Raw genomic sequence first — 23,995 nt, forward strand, 5'->3', positions numbered from 1 at the left:
TCAGGGCCCGTTTTGCTCTAGGAGGCCCACGAGCCGAGAAAAATGCGAAAAACGAAAAAATCGACTGTGGACAATTCGCGGACCCCTAGAAAAATCGGAAATCGTCTCACGAATCCAATGGCGCCAGCCAAATTGCCCTAGCTATGATATTTCCAAAGAAATGGACGAAAAACGGTGTGATCCCTAATCCGGGCCCGTTTTGCTCTAGGAGGCCCAAGAGCCGAGAAAAACGCGAAAAACCAAAAAATCGACTTTAGAAAATTCTCGGACCCCTAGAAAAATCGGAAATCGTATTGCGAATCCAATGGCGCCAGCCAAATTGTCCTAGCTGTGATATTTCCAAAGATACGGACGAAAAACCGTGTGATCCCAAATCCGGGCCCGTTTTGCTCTAGGAGGCCCAGGAGCCCGGAAAAACGCGAAAAACGAAAAAATCGACTTTAGAAAATTCCCGGACCCCTAGAAAAATCGGAAATCGTCTCACGAATCCAATGGCGCTAGCCAAAGTGTTCTAGCTATGATATTTCCAAAGATGAGGGGTAAAAACGGTGTCATCCCAAATCAGGGCCCGTTTTGCTCTAGGAGGCCCAGGAGCCGAGAAAAACGCGAAAAACGAAAAAATCGACTTTAGAAAATTCCCGGATCCCTTGAAAAATCGGAAATCGTCTCACGAATCCAATGGCGCCGAACAAATTACCCTAGATATTATAGTTCCAAAGAAATGGGCGAAAATCGGTCTGAGTCCAAATCCGGGCCCGTTTGGCTCTAATAGGCCAAGGAGCCGAGAAAAACGCGAAAAACGAAAAAATCGACTGTGGACAATTCCCGGACCCCTAGAAAAATCGGAAATCATCTCACGAATCCAATGCCGCCGAACAAATTACCCTAGATATTATAGTTCCAAAGAAAGGGACGAAAAGCGGTGTGAACCCAAATCCGGGCCCGTTTGGCTCTAGGAGGCCCAGGATCCGAGAAAAACGCGAAAAACGAAAAAATCGACTTTAGAAAATTCCCGGACCCCTAGAAAAATCGGAAATCGTCTCACGAATCCAATGGCGCTAGACAAAGTGTTCTAGCTATGATATTTCCAAAGATATGGTCAAAAAACGGTGTGATTTTCGCAAAACGAAAAAATCTACTGTGGGCAATTCGCGGACCCCTAGAAAAATCGGAAATCGTCTCACGATTCCAATGGCGCCAGCCAAATTATCCTAGCTATGATAGTTCCAAAGAAATGTACGAAAAACGGTGTGATCCCAAATCCGGGCCCGTTTTGCTCTAGGAGGGCCAGGAGCCGAGAAAAACGCGAAAATCGAAAAAATCGACTTTAGAAAATTCCCGGACCCCTAGAAAAATCGGAAATCGTCTCGCGAATCCAATGGCGCCTGCCAAATTATCCTAGCTATGATATTTCCAAAGATATGGACAAAAAACGGTGTGATACCAAATCCGGGCCCGTTTTCTTCTAGGAGGCCCAGGAGCCGAGAAAAACGCGAAAAACGAAAAAATCGACTTTAGAAAATTCCCGGATCCCTAGAAAAATCGGAAATCGTCTCACGAATCAAATGGCGCCAGCCAAATTGCCCTAGCTATGATATTTCCAAAGATATGGGCGAAGAACGGTGTGATCCCAAATCCAGGCCCGTTTGGCTCTAGGAGGCCCAGGAGCCGAGAAAAACGCGAAAAACCAAAAAATCGACTTTAGAAAATTCCCGGACCCCTAGAAAAATCGGAAATCGTATTGCGAATCCAATGGCGCCAGCCAAATTGTCCTAGCTGTGATATTTCCAAAGATACGGACGAAAAACCGTGTGATCCCAAATCCGGGCCCGTTTTGCTCTAGGAGGCCCAGGATCCGAGAAAAACGCGAAAAACGAAAAAATCGACTTTAGAAAATTCCCGGACCCCTAGAAAAATCGGAAATCGTCTCACGAATCCAATGGCGCTAGCCAAAGTGTTCTAGCTATGATATTTCCAAAGATATGGGCTAAAAACGGTGTCATCCCAAATCAGGGCCCGTTTTGCTCTAGGAGGCCCACGAGCCGAGAAAAACGCGAAAAACGAAAAAATCGACTTTAGAAAATTCCCGGACCCCTAGAAAAATCGGAAATCGTCTCACGATTCCAATGGCGCCAGCCAAATTATCCTAGCTATGATAGTTCCAAAGAAATGGACGAAAAACGGTGTGATCCCAAATCCAGGCCAGTTTGGCTCTAGGAGGCCCAGGAGCCGAGAAAAACGCGAAAAACCAAAAAATCGACTTTAGAAAATTCCCGGACCCCTAGAAAAATCGGAAATCGTATTGCGAATCCAATGGCGCCAGCCAAATTACCCTAGATATTATAGTTCCAAAGAAATGGACGAAAAACGGTGTGATCCCAAATCCGGACCCGTTTTGCTCTAGGAGGGCCAGGAGCCGAGAAAAACGCGCAAAACGAAAAAATCTACTGTGGACAATTCGCGGACCCCTAGAAAAATCGGAACTCGTCTCACGATTCCAATGACGCTAGCTAAAGTGTTCTAGCTATGATATTTCCAAAGATATGGGCTAAAAACGCTGTGATCCCAAATGAGCGCCCGTTCTGCTCTAGGAGGGCCGGGAGCCGAGAAAAACGCGAAAAACGAAAAAATCGACTTTAGAAAATTCCCGGACCCCCAGAAAAATCGGAAATCGTCTCACGAATCCAATGAGGCCAGTCAAATTATCCTAGCTATGATAGTTCCAAAGAAATGGACGAAAAACGGTGTGATCCCAAATCCGGGCCCGTTTTGCTCTAGGAGGGCCAGGAGCCGAGAAAGATGCGAAAAACGAAAAAATCGACTGTGGACAATTCGCGGACCCCTAGAAAAATCGGAAATCGTCTCACGAATCCAATGGCGCCAGCCAAATTGCCCTAGCTATGATATTTCCAAAGATATGGGCGAAGAACGGTGTGATCCCAAATCCAGGCCCGTTTGGCTCTAGGAGGCGCAGGAGCCGAGAAAAACGCGAAAAACCAAAAAATCGACTGTGGACAATTCCCGGACCCCTAGAAAAATCGGAAATCATCTCACGAATCCAATGCCGCCGAACAAATTACCCTAGATATTATAGTTCCAAAGAAATGGACGAAAAACGGTGTGATCCCAAATCCGGGCCCGTTTTGCTCTAGGAGGCCCAGGAGCCGAGAAAAACGCGAAAAACGAAAAAATCGACTTTAGAAAATTCCCGGATCCCTAGAAAAATCGGAAATCGTCTCACGAATCCAATGGCGCCGAACAAATTACCCTAGATATTATAGTTCCAAAGAAATGGGCGAAAATCGGTCTGAGTCCAAATCCGGGCCCGTTTGGCTCTAATAGGCCAAGGAGCCGAGAAAAAGGCAAAAAACGAAAAAATCGACTTTAGAAAATTCCCGGACCCCTAGAAAAATCGGAAATCGTATTGCGAATCCAATGGCGCCAGCCAAATTGTCCTAGCTGTGATATTTCCAAAGATACGGACGAAAAACCGTGTGATCCCAAATCCGGGCCCGTTTTGCTCTAGGAGGCCCAGGAGCCGAGAAAAACGAAAAAATCGACTTTAGAAAATTCCCGGATCCCTAGAAAAATCGGAAATCGTCTCACGAATCCAATGGCGCCGAACAAATTACCCTAGATATTATAGTTCCAAAGAAATGGGCGAAAATCGGTCTGAGTCCAAATCCGGGCCCGTTTTGCTCTAAGAGGCCAAGGAGCCGAGAAAAACGCGAAAAACGAAAAAATCGACTGTGGACAATTCCCGGACCCCTAGAAAAATCGGAAATCATCTCACGAATTCAATGCCGCCGAACAAATTACCCTAGATATTATAGTTCCAAAGAAATGTACGAAAAACGGTGTGATCCCAAATCCGGGCCCGTTTTGCTCTAGGAGGGCCAGGAGCCGAGAAAAATGCGAAAAACGAAAAAATCGACTGTGGCCAATTCGCGGACCCCTAGAAAAATCGGAAATCGTCTCACGAATCCCATGGCGCCAGCCAACTTGCCCTAGCTATGATATTTCCAAAGATATGGGCGAAGAACGGTGTGATCCCAAATCCAGGCCCGTTTGGCTCTAGGAGGCCCAGGAGCCGAGAAAAACGCGAAAAACCAAAAAATCGACTTTAGAAAATTCCCGGACCCCTAGAAAAATCGGAAATCGTATTGCGAATCCAATGGCGCCAGCCAAATTGTCCTAGCTGTGATATTTCCAAAGATACGGACGAAAAACCGTGTGATCCCAAATCCGGGCCCGTTTTGCTCTAGGAGGCCCAGGAGCCGAGAAAAACGCGAAAAACGAAAAAACCGACTTTAGAAAAGTCCCGGACCCTTAGAAAAATCGGAAATCGTCTCACGAATCCAATGGCGGTAGCCAAAGTGTTCTAGCTATGATATTTCCAAAGATATGGGCTAAAAACGGTGTCATCCCAAATCAGGGCCCGTTTTGCTCTAGGAGGCCCACGAGCCGAGAAAAACGCGAAAAACGAAAAAATCGACTTTAGAAAATTCCCGGACCCCTAGAAAAATCGGAAATCGTCTCACGAATCCAATGGCGCTAGCCAAAGTGTTCTAGCTATGATATTTCCAAAGATATGGGCTAAAAACGGTGTCATCCCAAATCAGGGCCCGTTTTGCTCTAGGAGGCCCACGAGCCGAGAAAAACGCGAAAAACGAAAAAATCGACTTTAGACAATTCCCGGATCCCTAGAAAAATCGGAAATCGTCTCACGAATCCAATGGCGCCGAACAAATTACCCTAGATATTATAGTTCCAAAGAAAGGGACGAAAAACGGTGTGAACCCAAATCCGGGCCCGTTTGGCTCTAGGAGGCCCAAGAGCCGAGAAAAACGCGAAAAACCAAAAAATCGACTTTAGAAAATTCCCGGACCCCTAGAAAAATCGGAAATCGTATTGCGAATCCAATGGCGCCAGCCAAATTGTCCTAGCTGTGATATTTCCAAAGATATGGGCTAAAAACGGTGTCATCCCGCATCAGGGCCCGTTTTGCTCTAGGAGGCACACGAGCCGAGAAAAATGCGAAAAACGACAAAATCGACTTTAGAAAATTCCCGGACCCCTAGAAAAATCGGAAATCGTCTCGCGAATCCAATGGCGCCAGCCAAATTATCCTAACTATGATATTTCCAAAGATATGGACAAAAAACGGTGTGATCCCAAATCCGGGCCCGTTTTCTTCTAGGAGGGCCAGGAGCCGAGAAAAATGCGAAAAACGAAAAAATCGACTGTGGACAATGCGCGGACCCCTAGAAAAATCGGAAATCGTCTCACGAATCCAATGGCGCCAGCCAAATTGCCCTAGCTGTGATATTTCCAAAGATAGGGACGAAAAACCGTGTGATCCCAAATCCGGGCCCGTTTTGCTCTAGGAGGGCCAGGAGCCGAGAAAAAGGCAAAAAACGAAAAAATCGACTTTAGAAAATTCTCGGACCCCTAGAAAAATCGGAAATCGTATTGCGAATCCAATGGCGCCAGCCAAATTGTCCTAGCTGTGATATTTCCAAAGATACGGACGAAAAACCGTGTGATCCCAAATCCGGGCCCGTTTTGCTCTAGGAGGCCCAGGAGCCCGGAAAAACGCGAAAAACGAAAAAATCGACTTTAGAAAATTCCCGGACCCCTAGAAAAATCGGAAATCGTCTCACGAATCCAATGGCGCTAGCCAAAGTGTTCTAGCTATGATATTTCCAAAGATATGGGCTAAAAACGGTGTCATCCCAAATCAGGGCCCGTTTTGCTCTAGGAGGCCCAGGAGCCGAGAAAAACGCGAAAAACGAAAAAATCGACTTTAGAAAATTCCCGGATCCCTTGAAAAATCGGAAATCGTCTCACGAATCCAATGGCGCCGAACAAATTACCCTAGATATTATAGTTCCAAAGAAATGGGCGAAAATCGGTCTGATTCCAAATCCGGGACCGTTTGGCTCTAATAGGCCCAGGAGCCGAGAAAAACGCGAAAAACGAAAAAATCGACTTTAGAAAATTCCCGGATCCCTAGAAAAATCGGAAATCGTCTCACGAATCCAATGGCGCCGAACAAATTACCCTAGATATTATAGTTCCAAAGAAATGGGCGAAAATCGGTCTGAGTCCAAATCCGGGCCCGTTTGGCTCTAATAGGCCAAGGAGCCGAGAAAAAGGCAAAAAACGAAAAAATCGACTTTAGAAAATTCCCGGACCCCTAGAAAAATCGGAAATCGTATTGCGAATCCAATGGCGCCAGCCAAATTGTCCTAGCTGTGATATTTCCAAAGATACGGACGAAAAACCGTGTGATCCCAAATCCGGGCCCGTTTTGCTCTAGGAGGCCCAGGAGCCGAGAAAAACGAAAAAATCGACTTTAGAAAATTCCCGGATCCCTAGAAAAATCGGAAATCGTCTCACGAATCCAATGGCGCCGAACAAATTACCCTAGATATTATAGTTCCAAAGAAATGGGCGAAAATCGGTCTGAGTCCAAATCCGGGCCCGTTTTGCTCTAAGAGGCCAAGGAGCCGAGAAAAACGCGAAAAACGAAAAAATCGACTGTGGACAATTCCCGGACCCCTAGAAAAATCGGAAATCATCTCACGAATTCAATGCCGCCGAACAAATTACCCTAGATATTATAGTTCCAAAGAAATGTACGAAAAACGGTGTGATCCCAAATCCGGGCCCGTTTTGCTCTAGGAGGGCCAGGAGCCGAGAAAAATGCGAAAAACGAAAAAATCGACTGTGGCCAATTCGCGGACCCCTAGAAAAATCGGAAATCGTCTCACGAATCCCATGGCGCCAGCCAACTTGCCCTAGCTATGATATTTCCAAAGATATGGGCGAAGAACGGTGTGATCCCAAATCCAGGCCCGTTTGGCTCTAGGAGGCCCAGGAGCCGAGAAAAACGCGAAAAACCAAAAAATCGACTTTAGAAAATTCCCGGACCCCTAGAAAAATCGGAAATCGTATTGCGAATCCAATGGCGCCAGCCAAATTGTCCTAGCTGTGATATTTCCAAAGATACGGACGAAAAACCGTGTGATCCCAAATCCGGGCCCGTTTTGCTCTAGGAGGCCCAGGAGCCGAGAAAAACGCGAAAAACGAAAAAACCGACTTTAGAAAAGTCCCGGACCCTTAGAAAAATCGGAAATCGTCTCACGAATCCAATGGCGGTAGCCAAAGTGTTCTAGCTATGATATTTCCAAAGATATGGGCTAAAAACGGTGTCATCCCAAATCAGGGCCCGTTTTGCTCTAGGAGGCCCACGAGCCGAGAAAAACGCGAAAAACGAAAAAATCGACTTTAGAAAATTCCCGGACCCCTAGAAAAATCGGAAATCGTCTCACGAATCCAATGGCGCTAGCCAAAGTGTTCTAGCTATGATATTTCCAAAGATATGGGCTAAAAACGGTGTCATCCCAAATCAGGGCCCGTTTTGCTCTAGGAGGCCCACGAGCCGAGAAAAACGCGAAAAACGAAAAAATCGACTTTAGACAATTCCCGGATCCCTAGAAAAATCGGAAATCGTCTCACGAATCCAATGGCGCCGAACAAATTACCCTAGATATTATAGTTCCAAAGAAAGGGACGAAAAACGGTGTGAACCCAAATCCGGGCCCGTTTGGCTCTAGGAGGCCCAAGAGCCGAGAAAAACGCGAAAAACCAAAAAATCGACTTTAGAAAATTCCCGGACCCCTAGAAAAATCGGAAATCGTATTGCGAATCCAATGGCGCCAGCCAAATTGTCCTAGCTGTGATATTTCCAAAGATATGGGCTAAAAACGGTGTCATCCCGCATCAGGGCCCGTTTTGCTCTAGGAGGCACACGAGCCGAGAAAAATGCGAAAAACGACAAAATCGACTTTAGAAAATTCCCGGACCCCTAGAAAAATCGGAAATCGTCTCGCGAATCCAATGGCGCCAGCCAAATTATCCTAACTATGATATTTCCAAAGATATGGACAAAAAACGGTGTGATCCCAAATCCGGGCCCGTTTTCTTCTAGGAGGGCCAGGAGCCGAGAAAAATGCGAAAAACGAAAAAATCGACTGTGGACAATGCGCGGACCCCTAGAAAAATCGGAAATCGTCTCACGAATCCAATGGCGCCAGCCAAATTGCCCTAGCTGTGATATTTCCAAAGATAGGGACGAAAAACCGTGTGATCCCAAATCCGGGCCCGTTTTGCTCTAGGAGGGCCAGGAGCCGAGAAAAAGGCAAAAAACGAAAAAATCGACTTTAGAAAATTCCCGGACCCCTAGAAAAATCGGAAATCGTATTGCGAATCCAATGGCGCCAGCCAAATTGTCCTAGCTGTGATATTTCCAAAGATACGGACGAAAAACCGTGTGATCCCAAATCCGGGCCCGTTTTGCTCTAGGAGGCCCAGGAGCCGAGAAAAACGAAAAAATCGCCTTTAGAAAATTCCCGGATCCCTAGAAAAATCGGAAATCGTCTCACGAATCCAATGGCGCCGAACAAATTACCCTAGATATTATAGTTCCAAAGAAATGGGCGAAAATCGGTCTGAGTCCAAATCCGGGCCCGTTTTGCTCTAAGAGGCCAAGGAGCCGAGAAAAACGCGGAAAACGAAAAAATCGACTGTGGACAATTCCCGGACCCCTAGAAAAATCGGAAATCATCTCACGAATTCAATGCCGCCGAACAAATTACCCTAGATATTATAGTTCCAAAGAAAGGGACGAAAAACGGTGTGAACCCAAATCCGGGCCCGTTTGGCTCTAGGAGGCCCAGGATCCGAGAAAAACGCGAAAAACGAAAAAATCGACTTTAGAAAATTCCCGGACCCCTAGAAAAATCGGAAATCGTCTCACGAATCCAATGGCGCTAGCCAAAGTGTTCTAGCTATGATATTTCCAAAGATATGGGCTAAAAACGGTGTCATCCCAAATCAGGGCCCGTTTTGCTCTAGGAGGCCCACGAGCCGAGAAAAATGCGAAAAACGAAAAAATCGACTGTGGACAATTCGCGGACCCCTAGAAAAATCGGAAATCGTCTCACGAATCCAATGGCGCCAGCCAAATTGCCCTAGCTATGATATTTCCAAAGAAATGGACGAAAAACGGTGTGATCCCTAATCCGGGCCAGTTTTGCTCTAGGAGGCCCAAGAGCCGAGACAAACGCGAAAAACCAAAAAATCGACTTTAGAAAATTCTCGGACCCCTAGAAAAATCGGAAATCGTATTGCGAATCCAATGGCGCCAGCCAAATTGTCCTAGCTGTGATATTTCCAAAGATACGGACGAAAAACCGTGTGATCCCAAATCCGGGCCCGTTTTGCTCTAGGAGGCCCAGGAGCCCGGAAAAACGCGAAAAACGAAAAAATCGACTTTAGAAAATTCCCGGACCCCTAGAAAAATCGGAAATCGTCTCACGAATCCAATGGCGCTAGCCAAAGTGTTCTAGCTATGATATTTCCAAAGATATGGGCTAAAAACGGTGTCATCCCAAATCAGGGCCCGTTTTGCTCTAGGAGGCCCAGGACCCGAGAAAAACGCGAAAAACGAAAAAATCGACTTTAGAAAATTCCCGGATCCCTTGAAAAATCGGAAATCGTCTCACGAATCCAATGGCGCCGAACAAATTACCCTAGATATTATAGTTCCAAAGAAATGGGCGAAAATCGGTCTGATTCCAAATCCGGGACCGTTTGGCTCTAATAGGCCAAGGAGCCGAGAAAAACGCGAAAAACGAAAAAATCGACTGTGGACAATTCCCGGACCCCTAGAAAAATCGGAAATCATCTCACGAATCCAATGCCGCCGAACAAATTACCCTAGATATTATAGTTCCAAAGAAAGGGACGAAAAGCGGTGTGAACCCAAATCCGGGCCCGTTTGGCTCTAGGAGGCCCAGGATCCGAGAAAAACGCGAAAAACGAAAAAATCGACTTTAGAAAATTCCCGGACCCCTAGAAAAATCGGAAATCGTCTCACGAATCCAATGGCGCTAGCCAAAGTGTTCTAGCTATGATATTTCCAAAGATATGGGCTAAAAACGGTGTCATCCCAAATCAGGGCCCGTTTTGCTCTAAGAGGCCAAGGAGCCGAGAAAAACGCGCAAAACGAAAAAATGTACTGTGGGCAATTCGCGGACCCCTAAAAAAATCGGAAATCGTCTCACGATTCCAATGACGCTAGCCAAAGTGTTCTAGCTATGATATTTCCAAAGATATGGGCTAAAAACGGTGTCATCCCTAATCCGGGCCCGTTTTGCTCTAGGAGGCCCAAGAGCCGAGAAAAACGCGAAAAACCAAAAAATCGACTTTAGAAAATTCCCGGACCCCTAGAAAAATCGGAAATCGTCTCACGAATCCAATGAGGCCAGTCAAATTGTCCTAGCTATGATATTTCCAAAGATATGGTCAAAAAACGGTGTGATTTTCGCAAAACGAAAAAATCTACTGTGGGCAATTCGCGGACCCCTAGAAAAATCGGAAATCGTCTCACGATTCCAATGGCGCCAGCCAAATTATCCTAGCTATGATAGTTCCAAAGAAATGGACGAAAAACGGTGTGATCCCAAATCCGGGCCCGTTTTGCTCTAGGAGGCCCAGGAGCCGAGAAAAACGCGAAAAACGAAAAAATCGACTTTAGACAATTCCCGGATCCCTAGAAAAATCGGAAATCGTCTCACGAATCCAATGGCGCCGAACAAATTACCCTAGATATTATAGTTCCAAAGAAAGGGACGAAAAACGGTGTGAACCCAAATCCGGGCCCGTTTGGCTCTAGGAGGCCCAGGATCCGAGAAAAACCCGAAAAACGAAAAAATCGACTTTAGAAAATTCCCGGACCCCTAGAAAAATCGGAAATCGTCTCACGAATCCAATGGCGCTAGCCAAAGTGTTCTAGCTATGAAATTTCCAAAGATATGGGCTAAAAACGGTGTCATCCCAAATCAGGGCCCGTTTTGCTCTAGGAGGCCCACGAGCCGAGAAAAATGCGAAAAACGAAAAAATCGACTTTAGAAAATTCCCGGACCCCTAGAAAAATCGGAAATCCTCTCACGAATCCAATGGTGCCAGCCAAATCGTCCTAGCTATGATATTTCCAAAGATATGGACGAAAAACGGTGTGATCCCAAATCCAGGCCCGTTTTGCTCTAGGAGGCCCAGGAGCCGAGAAAAACGCGAAAAACGAAAAAATCGACTTTAGAAAATTCCCGAACCCCTAGAAAAATCGGAAATGGTCTCGCGAATCCAATGGCGCTAGCCAAAGTGTTCTAGCTATGATATTTCCAAAGATATGGGCTAAAAACGGTGTCATCCCAAATCAGGGCCCGTTTTGCTCTAGGAGGGCCAGGAGCCGAGAAAAATGCGAAAAACGAAAAAATCGACTGTGGACAATTCGCGGACCCCTTGAAAAATCGGAAATCGTCTCACGAATCCAATGAGGCCAGTCAAATTGTCCTAGCTATGATATTTCCAAAGATATGGTCAAAAAACGGTGTGATTTTCGCAAAACGAAAAAATCTACTGTGGGCAATTCGCGGACCCCTAGAAAAATCGGAAATCGTCTCACGATTCCAATGGCGCCAGCCAAATTATCCTAGCTATGATAGTTCCAAAGAAATGGACGAAAAACGGTGTGATCCCAAATCCGGGCCCGTTTTGCTCTAGGAGGCCCAGGAGCCGAGAAAAACGCGAAAAACGAAAAAATCGACTTTAGACAATTCCCGGATCCCTAGAAAAATCGGAAATCGTCTCACGAATCCAATGGCGCCGAACAAATTACCCTAGATATTATAGTTCCAAAGAAAGGGACGAAAAACGGTGTGAACCCAAATCCGGGCCCGTTTGGCTCTAGGAGGCCCAGGATCCGAGAAAAACCCGAAAAACGAAAAAATCGACTTTAGAAAATTCCCGGACCCCTAGAAAAATCGGAAATCGTCTCACGAATCCAATGGCGCTAGCCAAAGTGTTCTAGCTATGAAATTTCCAAAGATATGGGCTAAAAACGGTGTCATCCCAAATCAGGGCCCGTTTTGCTCTAGGAGGCCCACGAGCCGAGAAAAATGCGAAAAACGAAAAAATCGACTTTAGAAAATTCCCGGACCCCTAGAAAAATCGGAAATCCTCTCACGAATCCAATGGTGCCAGCCAAATCGTCCTAGCTATGATATTTCCAAAGATATGGACGAAAAACGGTGTGATCCCAAATCCAGGCCCGTTTTGCTCTAGGAGGCCCAGGAGCCGAGAAAAACGCGAAAAACGAAAAAATCGACTTTAGAAAATTCCCGAACCCCTAGAAAAATCGGAAATGGTCTCGCGAATCCAATGGCGCTAGCCAAAGTGTTCTAGCTATGATATTTCCAAAGATATGGGCTAAAAACGGTGTCATCCCAAATCAGGGCCCGTTTTGCTCTAGGAGGGCCAGGAGCCGAGAAAAATGCGAAAAACGAAAAAATCGACTGTGGACAATTCGCGGACCCCTTGAAAAATCGGAAATCGTCTCCCGAATCCAATGGCACCAGCCAAATTGCCCTAGCTATGATATTTCCAAAGATATGGGCGAAGAACGGTGTGATCCCAAATCCAGGCCCGTTTGGCTCTAGGATGCGCAGGAGCCGAGAAAAACGCGAAAAACCAAAAAATCGACTGTGGACAATTCCCGGACCCCTAGAAAAATCGGAAATCATCTCACGAATCCAATGCCGCCGAACAAATTACCCTAGACATTATAGTTCCAAAGAAATGGACGAAAAACGGTGTGATCCCAAATCCGGGCCCGTTTTGCTCTAGGAGGCCCAAGAGCCGAGAAAAACGCGAAAAACCAAAAAATCGACTTTAGAAAATTCCCGGACCCCTAGAAAAATCGGAAATCGTATTGCGAATCCAATGGCGCCAGCCAAATTGTCCTAGCTGTGATATTTCCAAAGATATGGGCTAAAAACGGTGTCATCCCGCATCAGGGCCCGTTTTGCTCTAGGAGGCACACGAGCCGAGAAAAATGCGAAAAACGACAAAATCGACTTTAGAAAATTCCCGGACCCCTAGAAAAATCGGAAATCGTCTCGCGAATCCAATGGCGCCAGCCAAAATATCCTAACTATGATATTTCCAAAGATATGGACAAAAAACGGTGTGATCCCAAATCCGGGCCCGTTTTCTTCTAGGAGGGCCAGGAGCCGAGAAAAATGCGAAAAACGAAAAAATCGACTGTGGACAATGCGCGGACCCCTAGAAAAATCGGAAATCGTCTCACGAATCCAATGGCGCCAGCCAAATTGCCCTAGCTGTGATATTTCCAAAGATAGGGACGAAAAACCGTGTGATCCCAAATCCGGGCCCGTTTTGCTCTAGGAGGGCCAGGAGCCGAGAAAAAGGCAAAAAACGAAAAAATCGACTTTAGAAAATTCCCGGACCCCTAGAAAAATCGGAAATCGTCTCACGAATCCAATGGCGCTAGCCAAAGTGTTCTAGCTATGATATTTCCAAAGATATGGGCTAAAAACGGTGTCATCCCAAATCAGGGCCTGTTTTGCTCTAGGAGGGCCAGGAGCCGAGAAAAATGCGAAAAACGAAAAAATCGACTGTGGACAATTCGCGGACCCCTAGAAAAATCGGAAATCGTCTCACGAATCCAATGGCGCCAGCCAAATTGCCCTAGCTATGATATTTCCAAAGATATGGGCGAAGAACGGTGTGATCCCAAATCCAGGCCCGTTTGGCTCTAGGAGGCGCAGGAGCCGAGAAAAACGCGAAAAACCAAAAAATCGACTGTGGACAATTCCCGGACCCCTAGAAAAATCGGAAATCGTCTCACGAATCCCATGGCGCCAGCCAAATTGCCCTAGCTATGATATTTCCAAAGATATGGGCGAAGAACGGTGTGATCCCAAATCCAGGCCAGTTTGGCTCTAGGAGGCCCAGGAGCCGAGAAAAACCAAAAAATCGACTTTAGAAAATTCCCGGACCCCTAGAAAAATCGGAAATCGTATTGCGAATCCAATGGCGCCAGCCAAATTACCCTAGATATTATAGTTCCAAAGAAATGGACGAAAAACGGTGTGATCCCAAATCCGGACCCGTTTTGCTCTAGGAGGGCCAGGAGCCGAGAAAAACGCGCAAAACGAAAAAATCTACTGTGGACAATTCGCGGACCCCTAGAAAAATCGGAAATCGTCTCACGATTCCAATGACGCTAGCCAAAGTGTTCTAGCTATGATATTTCTAAAGATATGGGCTAAAAACGCTGTGATCCCAAATGAGGGCCCGTTCTGCTCTAGGAGGGCCGGGAGCCGAGAAAAACGCGAAAAACGAAAAAATCGACTGTAGAAAATTCCCGGACCCCTAGAAAAATCGGAAATCGTCTCACGAATCCAATGAGGCCAGTCAAATTATCCTAGCTATGATAGTTCCAAAGAAATGGACGAAAAACGGTGTGATCCCAAATCCGGGCCCGTTTTGCTCTAGGAGGGCCAGGAGCCGAGAAAAATGCGAAAAACGAAAAAATCGACTGTGGACAATTCGCGGACCCCTAGAAAAATCGGAAATCGTCTCACGAATCCAATGGCGCCAGCCAAATTGCCCTAGCTATGATATTTCCAAAGATATGGGCGAAGAACGGTGTGATCCCAAATCCAGGCCCGTTTGGCTCTAGGAGGCGCAGGAGCCGAGAAAAACGCGAAAAACCAAAAAATCGACTTTAGAAAATTCCCGGACCCCTAGAAAAATCGGAAATCGTATTGCGAATCCAATGGCGCCAGCCAAATTGTCCTAGCTGTGATATTTCCAAAGATACGGACGAAAAACCGTGTGATCCCAAATCCGGGCCCGTTTTGCTCTAGGAGGCCCAGGAGCCGAGAAAAACGAAAAAATCGACTTTAGAAAATTCCCGGATCCCTAGAAAAATCGGAAATCGTCTCACGAATCCAATGGCGCCGAACAAATTACCCTAGATATTATAGTTCCAAAGAAATGGGCGAAAATCGGTCTGAGTCCAAATCCGGGCCCGTTTGGCTCTAAGAGGCCAAGGAGCCGAGAAAAACGCGAAAAACGAAAAAATCGACTGTGGACAATTCCCGGACCCCTAGAAAAATCGGAAATCATCTCACGAATCCAATGCCGCCGAACAAATTACCCTAGATATTATAGTTCCAAAGAAAGGGACGAAAAACGGTGTGAACCCAAATCCGGGCCCGTTTGGCTCTAGGAGGCCCAGGATCCGAGAAAAACGCGAAAAACGAAAAAATCGACTTTAGAAAATTCCCGGACCCCTAGAAAAATCGGAAATCGTCTCACGAATCCAATGGCGCCAGCCAAATTGCCCTAGCTATGATATTTCCAAAGATATGGGCGAAGAACGGTGTGATCCCAAATCCAGGCCCGTTTGGCTCTAGGAGGCGCAGGAGCCGAGAAAAACGCGAAAAACCAAAAAATCGACTTTAGAAAATTCCCGGACCCCTAGAAAAATCGGAAATCGTATTGCGAATCCAATGGCGCCAGCCAAATTGTCCTAGCTGTGATATTTCCAAAGATACGGACGAAAAACCGTGTGATCCCAAATCCGGGCCCGTTTTGCTCTAGGAGGCCCAGGAGCCGAGAAAAACGAAAAAATCGACTTTAGAAAATTCCCGGACCCCTAGAAAAATCGGAAATCGTCTCACGATTCCAATGACGCTAGCCAAAGTGTTCTAGCTATGATATTTCCAAAGATATGGGCTAAAAACGGTGTCATCCCTAATCCGGGCCCGTTTTGCTCTAGGAGGCCCAAGAGCCGAGAAAAACGCGAAAAACCAAAAAATCGACTTTAGAAAATTCCCGGACCCCTAGAAAAATCGGAAATCGTCTCACGAATCCAATGAGGCCAGTCAAATTGTCCTAGCTATGATATTTCCAAAGATATGGTCAAAAAACGTTGTGATTTTCGCAAAACGCAAAAATCTACTGTGGGCAATTCGCGGACCCCTAGGAAAATCGGAAATCGTCTCACGATTCCAATATCGCCAGCCAAATTATCCTAGCGATGATAGTTCCAAAGAAATGGACGAAAAACGGTGTGATCCCAAATCCGGGCCCGTTTTGCTCTAGGAGGCCCAGGAGCCGAGAAAAACGCGAAAAACGAAAAAATCGACTTTAGACAATTCCCGGATCCCTAGAAAAATCGGAAATCGTCTCACGAATCCAATGGCGCCGAACAAATTACCCTAGATATTATAGTTCCAAAGAAAGGGACGAAAAACGGTGTGAACCCAAATCCGGGCCCGTTTGGCTCTAGGAGGCCCAGGATCCGAGAAAAACCCGAAAAACGAAAAAATCGACTTTAGAAAATTCCCGGACCCCTAGAAAAATCGGAAATCGTCTCACGAATCCAATGGCGCTAGCCAAAGTGTTCTAGCTATGAAATTTCCAAAGATATGGGCTAAAAACGGTGTCATCCCAAATCAGGGCCCGTTTTGCTCTAGGAGGCCCACGAGCCGAGAAAAATGCGAAAAACGAAAAAATCGACTTTAGAAAATTCCCGGACCCCTAGAAAAATCGGAAATCCTCTCACGAATCCAATGGTGCCAGCCAAATCGTCCTAGCTATGATATTTCCAAAGATATGGACGAAAAACGGTGTGATCCCAAATCCGGGCCCGTTTTGCTCTAGGAGGCCCAGGAGCCGAGAAAAACGCGAAAAACGAAAAAATCGACTTTAGAAAATTCCCGGACCCCTAGAAAAATCGGAAATGGTCTCGCGAATCCAATAGCGCCGAACAAATTACCTTAGATATTATAGTTCCAAAGATATCGACGGAAAACGGTGTGATCCCAAATCCGGGCCTTTTTTGCTCTAGGAGCCATAGGAGTTGGACTGATATGCAGGCGGAGAGCAATCGGACTGATGCGCAGGTGCGGAGAAATCGAACCGACGAGCACGCGCAGAGGCATCGGACTGATGCGCAGGCGGAGTGGAATCGGACTAATGCGCAGGCGCCGAAAAATCGAACTGATGCGCAGACGCAGAAGCATCGGACGGATACTCCGGCGAAGGGGAGTCGGACTGATGCGCATGCGCAGAAGAATCGGACTGATGCGCAGGAGCAGGAGGATCGGATTGATGCGCAGGAGCAGCAGGATCGGACTGACGCGCATGCGCAGAGGCATCGGGTTGATACGCAGGCGGAGGGGAGTCTGGCGCATGCGGCGAAGAATGGGACTGACGCGCATGCGCAGAAAAATTGGACTGATGCGCACGCGCAGAGGCTTCGGACTGCTGCGCAGGCGGAGTGGAATCGGACTAATGCGCAGGCGCCGAAGAATCGAACCGATGCGCTTCGACGGGTGACTAGTATATTTCCAAAGATATGGAAGTAAAACGCTGGGCTCCAAAATCCAGACCCTTTTTGCCCTAGGAGGCATAGGAGCCCAGACAAACGCGAAAATCGAAAAAATCGACTTTAGAAAATTCCCGGAGCCCTAGAAAAATCGGAAATCGTCTCACGAATCTAATGGCGCCAGCCAAATTGCCCTAGCTATGATATTTCCAAAGATATGGGCGAAGAACGGTGTGATTCCAAATCCGCGCCCGTTTGGCTCTAGGAGGCCCAGGATCCGAGAAAAACGCGAAAAACGAAAAAATCGACTTTAGAAAATTCCCGGACCCCTAGAAAAATCGGAAATCGTCTCACGAATCCAATGGCGCTAGCCAAAGTGTTCTAGCTATGATATTTCCAAAGATATGGGCTAAAAACGGTGTCATCCCTAATCCGGGCCCGTTTTGCTCTAGGAGGCCCAAGAGCCGAGAAAAACGCGAAAAACGAAAAAATCGACTTTAGACAATTCCCGGATCCCTAGAAAAATCGGAAATCGTCTCACGAATCCAATGGCGCCGAACAAATTACCCTAGATATTATAGTTCCAAAGAAAGGGACGAAAAACGGTGTGAACCCAAATCCGGGCCCGTTTGGCTCTAGGAGGCCCAGGATCCGAGAAAAACCCGAAAAACGAAAAAATCGACTTTAGAAAATTCCCGGACCCCTAGAAAAATCGGAAATCGTCTCACGAATCCAATGGCGCTAGCCAAAGTGTTCTAGCTATGAAATTTCCAAAGATATGGGCTAAAAACGGTGTCATCCCAAATCAGGGCCCGTTTTGCTCTAGGAGGCCCACGAGCCGAGAAAAATGCGAAAAACGAAAAAATCGACTTTAGAAAATTCCCGGACCCCTAGAAAAATCGGAAATCCTCTCACGAATCCAATGGCGCTAGCCAAAGTGTTCTAGCTATGATATTTCCAAAGATATGGGCTAAAAACGGTGTCATCCCAAATCAGGGCCCGTTTTGCTCTAGGAGGGCCAGGAGCCGAGAAAAATGCGAAAAACGAAAAAATCGACTGTGGACAATTCGCGGACCCCTAGAAAAATCGGAAATCGTCTCACGAATCCAATGGCGCCAGCCAAATTGCCCTAGCTATGATATTTCCAAAGATATGGGCGAAGAACGGTGTGATCCCAAATCCAGGCCCGTTTGGCTCTAGGATGCGCAGGAGCCGAGAAAAACGCGAAAAACCAAAAAATCGACTGTGGACAATTCCCGGACCCCTAGAAAAATCGGAAATCATCTCACGAATCCAATGCCGCCGAACAAATTACCCTAGACATTATAGTTCCAAAGAAATGGACGAAAAACGGTGTGATCCCAAATCCGGGCCCGTTTTGCTCTAGGAGGCCCAAGAGCCGAGAAAAACGCGAAAAACCAAAAAATCGACTTTAGAAAATTCCCGGACCCCTAGAAAAATCGGAAATCGTATTGCGAATCCAATGGCGCCAGCCAAATTGTCCTAGCTGTGATATTTCCAAAGATATGGGCTAAAAACGGTGTCATCCCGCATCAGGGCCCGTTTTGCTCTAGGAGGCACACGAGCCGAGAAAAATGCGAAAAACGACAAAATCGACTTTAGAAAATTCCCGGACCCCTAGAAAAATCGGAAATCGTCTCGCGAATCCAATGGCGCCAGCCAAAATATCCTAACTATGATATTTCCAAAGATATGGACAAAAAACGGTGTGATCCCAAATCCGGGCCCGTTTTCTTCTAGGAGGGCCAGGAGCCGAGAAAAATGCGAAAAACGAAAAAATCGACTGTGGACAATGCGCGGACCCCTAGAAAAATCGGAAATCGTCTCACGAATCCAATGGCGCCAGCCAAATTGCCCTAGCTGTGATATTTCCAAAGATAGGGACGAAAAACCGTGTGATCCGAAATCCGGGCCCGTTTTGCTCTAGGAGGTCCAGGAGCCGAGAAAAAGGCAAAAAACGAAAAAATCGACTTTAGAAAATTCCCGGACCCCTAGAAAAATCGGAAATCGTCTCACGAATCCAATGGCGCTAGCCAAAGTGTTCTAGCTATGATATTTCCAAAGATATGGGCTAAAAACGGTGTCATCCCAAATCAGGGCCCGTTTTGCTCTAGGAGGGCCAGGAGCCGAGAAAAATGCGAAAAACGAAAAAATCGACTGTGGACAATTCGCGGACCCCTAGAAAAATCGGAAATCGTCTCACGAATCCAATGGCGCCAGCCAAATTGCCCTAGCTATGATATTTCCAAAGATATGGGCGAAGAACGGTGTGATCCCAAATCCAGGCCCGTTTGGCTCTAGGAGGCGCAGGAGCCGAGAAAAACGCGAAAAACCAAAAAATCGACTGTGGACAATTCCCGGACCCCTAGAAAAATCGGAAATCGTCTCACGAATCCCATGGCGCCAGCCAAATTGCCCTAGCTATGATATTTCCAAAGATATGGGCGAAGAACGGTGTGATCCCAAATCCAGGCCAGTTTGGCTCTAGGAGGCCCAGGAGCCGAGAAAAACGCGAAAAACCAAAAAATCGACTTTAGAAAATTCCCGGACCCCTAGAAAAATCGGAAATCGTATTGCGAATCCAATGGCGCCAGCCAAATTACCCTAGATATTATAGTTCCAAAGAAATGGACGAAAAACGGTGTGATCCCAAATCCGGACCCGTTTTGCTCTAGGAGGGCCAGGAGCCGAGAAAAACGCGCAAAACGAAAAAATCTACTGTGGACAATTCGCGGACCCCTAGAAAAATCGGAAATCGTCTCAGAATTCCAATGACGCTAGCCAAAGTGTTCTAGCTATGATATTTCCAAAGATATGGGCTAAAAACGCTGTGATCCCAAATGAGGGCCCGTTCTGCTCTAGGAGGGCCGGGAGCCGAGAAAAACGCGAAAAACGAAAAAATCGACTTTAGAAAATTCCCGGACCCCTAGAAAAATCGGAAATCGTCTCACGAATCCAATGAGGCCAGTCAAATTATCCTAGCTATGATAGTTCCAAAGAAATGGACGAAAAATGGTGTGATCCCAAATCCGGGCCCGTTTTGCTCTAGGAGGGCCAGGAGCCGAGAAAAATGCGAAAAACGAAAAAATCGACTGTGGACAATTCGCGGACCCCTAGAAAAATCGGAAATCGTCTCACGAATCCAATGGCGCCAGCCAAATTGCCCTAGCTATGATATTTCCAAAGATATGGGCGAAGAACGGTGTGATCCCAAATCCAGGCCCGTTTGGCTCTAGGAGGCGCAGGAGCCGAGAAAAACGCGAAAAACCAAAAAATCGACTGTGGACAATTCCCGGACCCCTAGAAAAATCGGAAATCATCTCACGAATCCAATGCCGCCGAACAAATTACCCTAGATATTATAGTTCCAAAGAAATGGACGAAAAACGGTGTGATCCCAAATCCGGGCCCGTTTTGCTCTAGGAGGCCCAGGATCCGAGAAAAACGCGAAAAACGAAAAAATCGACTTTAGAAAATTCCCGGACCCCTAGAAAAATCGGAAATCGTCTCACGAATCCAATGGCGCTAGACAAAGTGTTCTAGCTATGATATTTCCAAAGATATGGTCGAAAAACGGTGTGATTTTCGCAAAACGAAAAAATCTACTGTGGGCAATTCGCGGACCCCTAGAAAAATCGGAAATCGTCTCACGATTCCAATGGCGCCAGCCAAATTATCCTAGCTATGATAGTTCCAAAGAAATGGACGAAAAACGGTGTGATCCCAAATCCGGGCCCGTTTTGCTCTAGGAGGGCTAGGAGCCGAGAAAAATGCGAAAAACGAAAAAATCGACTGTGGACAATTCGCGGACCCCTAGAAAAATCGGAAATCGTCTCACGAATCCCATGGCGCCAGCCAACTTGCCCTAGCTATGATATTTCCAAAGATATGGGCGAAGAACGGTGTGATCCCAAATCCAGGCCCGTTTGGCTCTAGGAGGCCCAGGAGCCGAGAAAAACGCGAAAAACCAAAAAATCGACTTTAGAAAATTCCCGGACCCCTAGAAAAATCGGAAATCGTATTGCAAATCCAATGGCGCCAGCCAAATTGTCCTAGCTGTGATATTTCCAAAGATACGGACGAAAAACCGTGTGATCCCAAATCCGGGCCCGTTTTGCTCTAGGAGGCCCAGGAGCCGAGAAAAACGCGAAAAACGAAAAAATCGACTTTAGACAATTCCCGGATCCCTAGAAAAATCGGAAATCGTCTCACGAATCCAATGGCGCCGAACAAATTACCCTAGATATTATAGTTCCAAAGAAAGGGACGAAAAACGGTGTGAACCCAAATCCGGGCCCGTTTGGCTCTAGGAGGCCCAGGATCCGAGAAAAACCCGAAAAACGAAAAAATCGACTTTAGAAAATTCCCGGACCCCTAGAAAAATCGGAAATCGTCTCACGAATCCAATGGCGCTAGCCAAAGTGTTCTAGCTATGAAATTTCAAAAGATATGGGCTAAAAACGGTGTCATCCCAAATCAGGGCCCGTTTTGCTCTAGGAGGCCCACGAGCCGAGAAAAATGCGAAAAACGAAAAAATCGACTTTAGAAAATTCCCGGACCCCTAGAAAAATCGGAAATCCTCTCACGAATCCAATGGTGCCAGCCAAATCGTCCTAGCTATGATATTTCCAAAGATATGGACGAAAAACGGTGTGATCCCAAATCCGGGCCCGTTTTGCTCTAGGAGGCCCAGGAGCCGAGAAAAACGCGAAAAACGAAAAAATCGACTTTAGAAAATTCCCGGACCCCTAGAAAAATCGGAAATGGTCTCGCGAATCCAATAGCGCCAGCCAAATTGCCCTAGCTATGATATTTCCAAAGATATGGGCGAAGAACGGTGTGATCCCAAATCCAGGCCCGTTTGGCTCTAGGAGGCGCAGGAGCCGAGAAAAACGCGAAAAACCAAAAAATCGACTGTGGACAATTCCCGGACCCCTAGAAAAATCGGAAATCGTCTCACGAATCCCATGGCGCCAGCCAAATTGCCCTAGCTATGATATTTCCAAAGATATGGGCGAAGAACGGTGTGATCCCAAATCCAGGCCAGTTTGGCTCTAGGAGGCCCGGGAGCCGAGAAAAACGCGAAAAACGAAAAAATCGACTTTAGAAAATTCCCGGACCCCTAGAAAAATCGGAAATCGTCTCACGAATCCAATGAGGCCAGTCAAATTATCCTAGCTATGATAGTTCCAAAGAAATGGACGAAAAACGGTGTGATCCCAAATCCGGGCCCGTTTTGCTCTAGGAGGGCCAGGAGCCGAGAAAAATGCGAAAAACGAAAAAATCGACTGTGGACAATTCGCGGACCCCTAGAAAAATCGGAAATCGTCTCACGAATCCAATGGCGCCAGCCAAATTGCCCTAGCTATGATATTTCCAAAGATATGGGCGAAGAACGGTGTGATCCCAAATCCAGGCCCGTTTGGCTCTAGGAGGCGCAGGAACCGAGAAAAACGCGAAAAACCAAAAAATCGACTGTGGACAATTCCCGGACCCCTAGAAAAATCGGAAATCATCTCACGAATCCAATGCCGCCGAACAAATTACCCTAGATATTATAGTTCCAAAGAAATGGACGAAAAACGGTGTGATCCCAAATCCGGGCCCGTTTTGCTCTAGGAGGCCCAGGAGCCGAGAAAAACGCGAAAAACGAAAAAATCGACTTTAGAAAATTCCCGGATCCCTAGAAAAATCGGAAATCGTCTCACGAATCCAATGGCGCCGAACAAATTACCCTAGATATTATAGTTCCAAAGAAATGGGCGAAAATCGGTCTGAGTCCAAATCCGGGCCCGTTTGGCTCTAATAGGCCAAGGAGCCGAGAAAAACGCGAAAAACGAAAAAATCGACTGTGGACAATTCCCGGACCCCTAGAAAAATCGGAAATCATCTCACGAATCCAATGCCGCCGAACAAATTACCCTAGATATTATAGTTCCAAAGAAAGGGACGAAAAGCGGTGTGAACCCAAATCCGGGCCCGTTTGGCTCTAGGAGGTCCAGGATCCGAGAAAAACGCGAAAAACGAAAAAATCGACTTTAGAAAATTCCCGGACCCCTAGAAAAATCGGAAATCGTCTCACGAATCCAATGGCGCTAGACAAAGTGTTCTAGCTATGATATTTCCAAAGATATGGTCAAAAAACGGTGTGATTTTCGCAAAACGAAAAAATCTACTGTGGGCAATTCGCGGACCCCTAGAAAAATCGGAAATCGTCTCACGATTCCAATGGCGCCAGCCAAATTATCCTAGCTATGATAGTTCCAAAGAAATGGACGAAAAACGGTGTGATCCCAAATCCGGGCCCGTTTTGCTCTAGGAGGGCTAGGAGCCGAGAAAAATGCGAAAAACGAAAAAATCGACTGTGGACAATTCGCGGACCCCTAGAAAATTCGGAAATCGTCTCACGAATCCCATGGCGCCAGCCAACTTGCCCTAGCTATGATATTTCCAAAGATATGGGCGAAGAACGGTGTGATCCCAAATCCAGGCCCGTTTGGCTCTAGGAGGCCCAGGAGCCGAGAAAAACGCGAAAAACCAAAAAATCGACTTTAGAAAATGCCCGAACCCCTAGAAAAATCGGAAATCGTATTGCGAATCCAATGGCGCCAGCCAAATTGTCCTAGCTGTGATATTTCCAAAGATACGGACGAAAAACCGTGTGATCCCAAATCCGGGCCCGTTTTGCTCTAGGAGGCCCAG

Source organism: Diachasmimorpha longicaudata, chromosome 1, assembly GCF_034640455.1.
Source record: "Diachasmimorpha longicaudata isolate KC_UGA_2023 chromosome 1, iyDiaLong2, whole genome shotgun sequence".
Classification (NCBI taxonomy): Eukaryota; Metazoa; Arthropoda; class Insecta; order Hymenoptera; family Braconidae; genus Diachasmimorpha; species Diachasmimorpha longicaudata.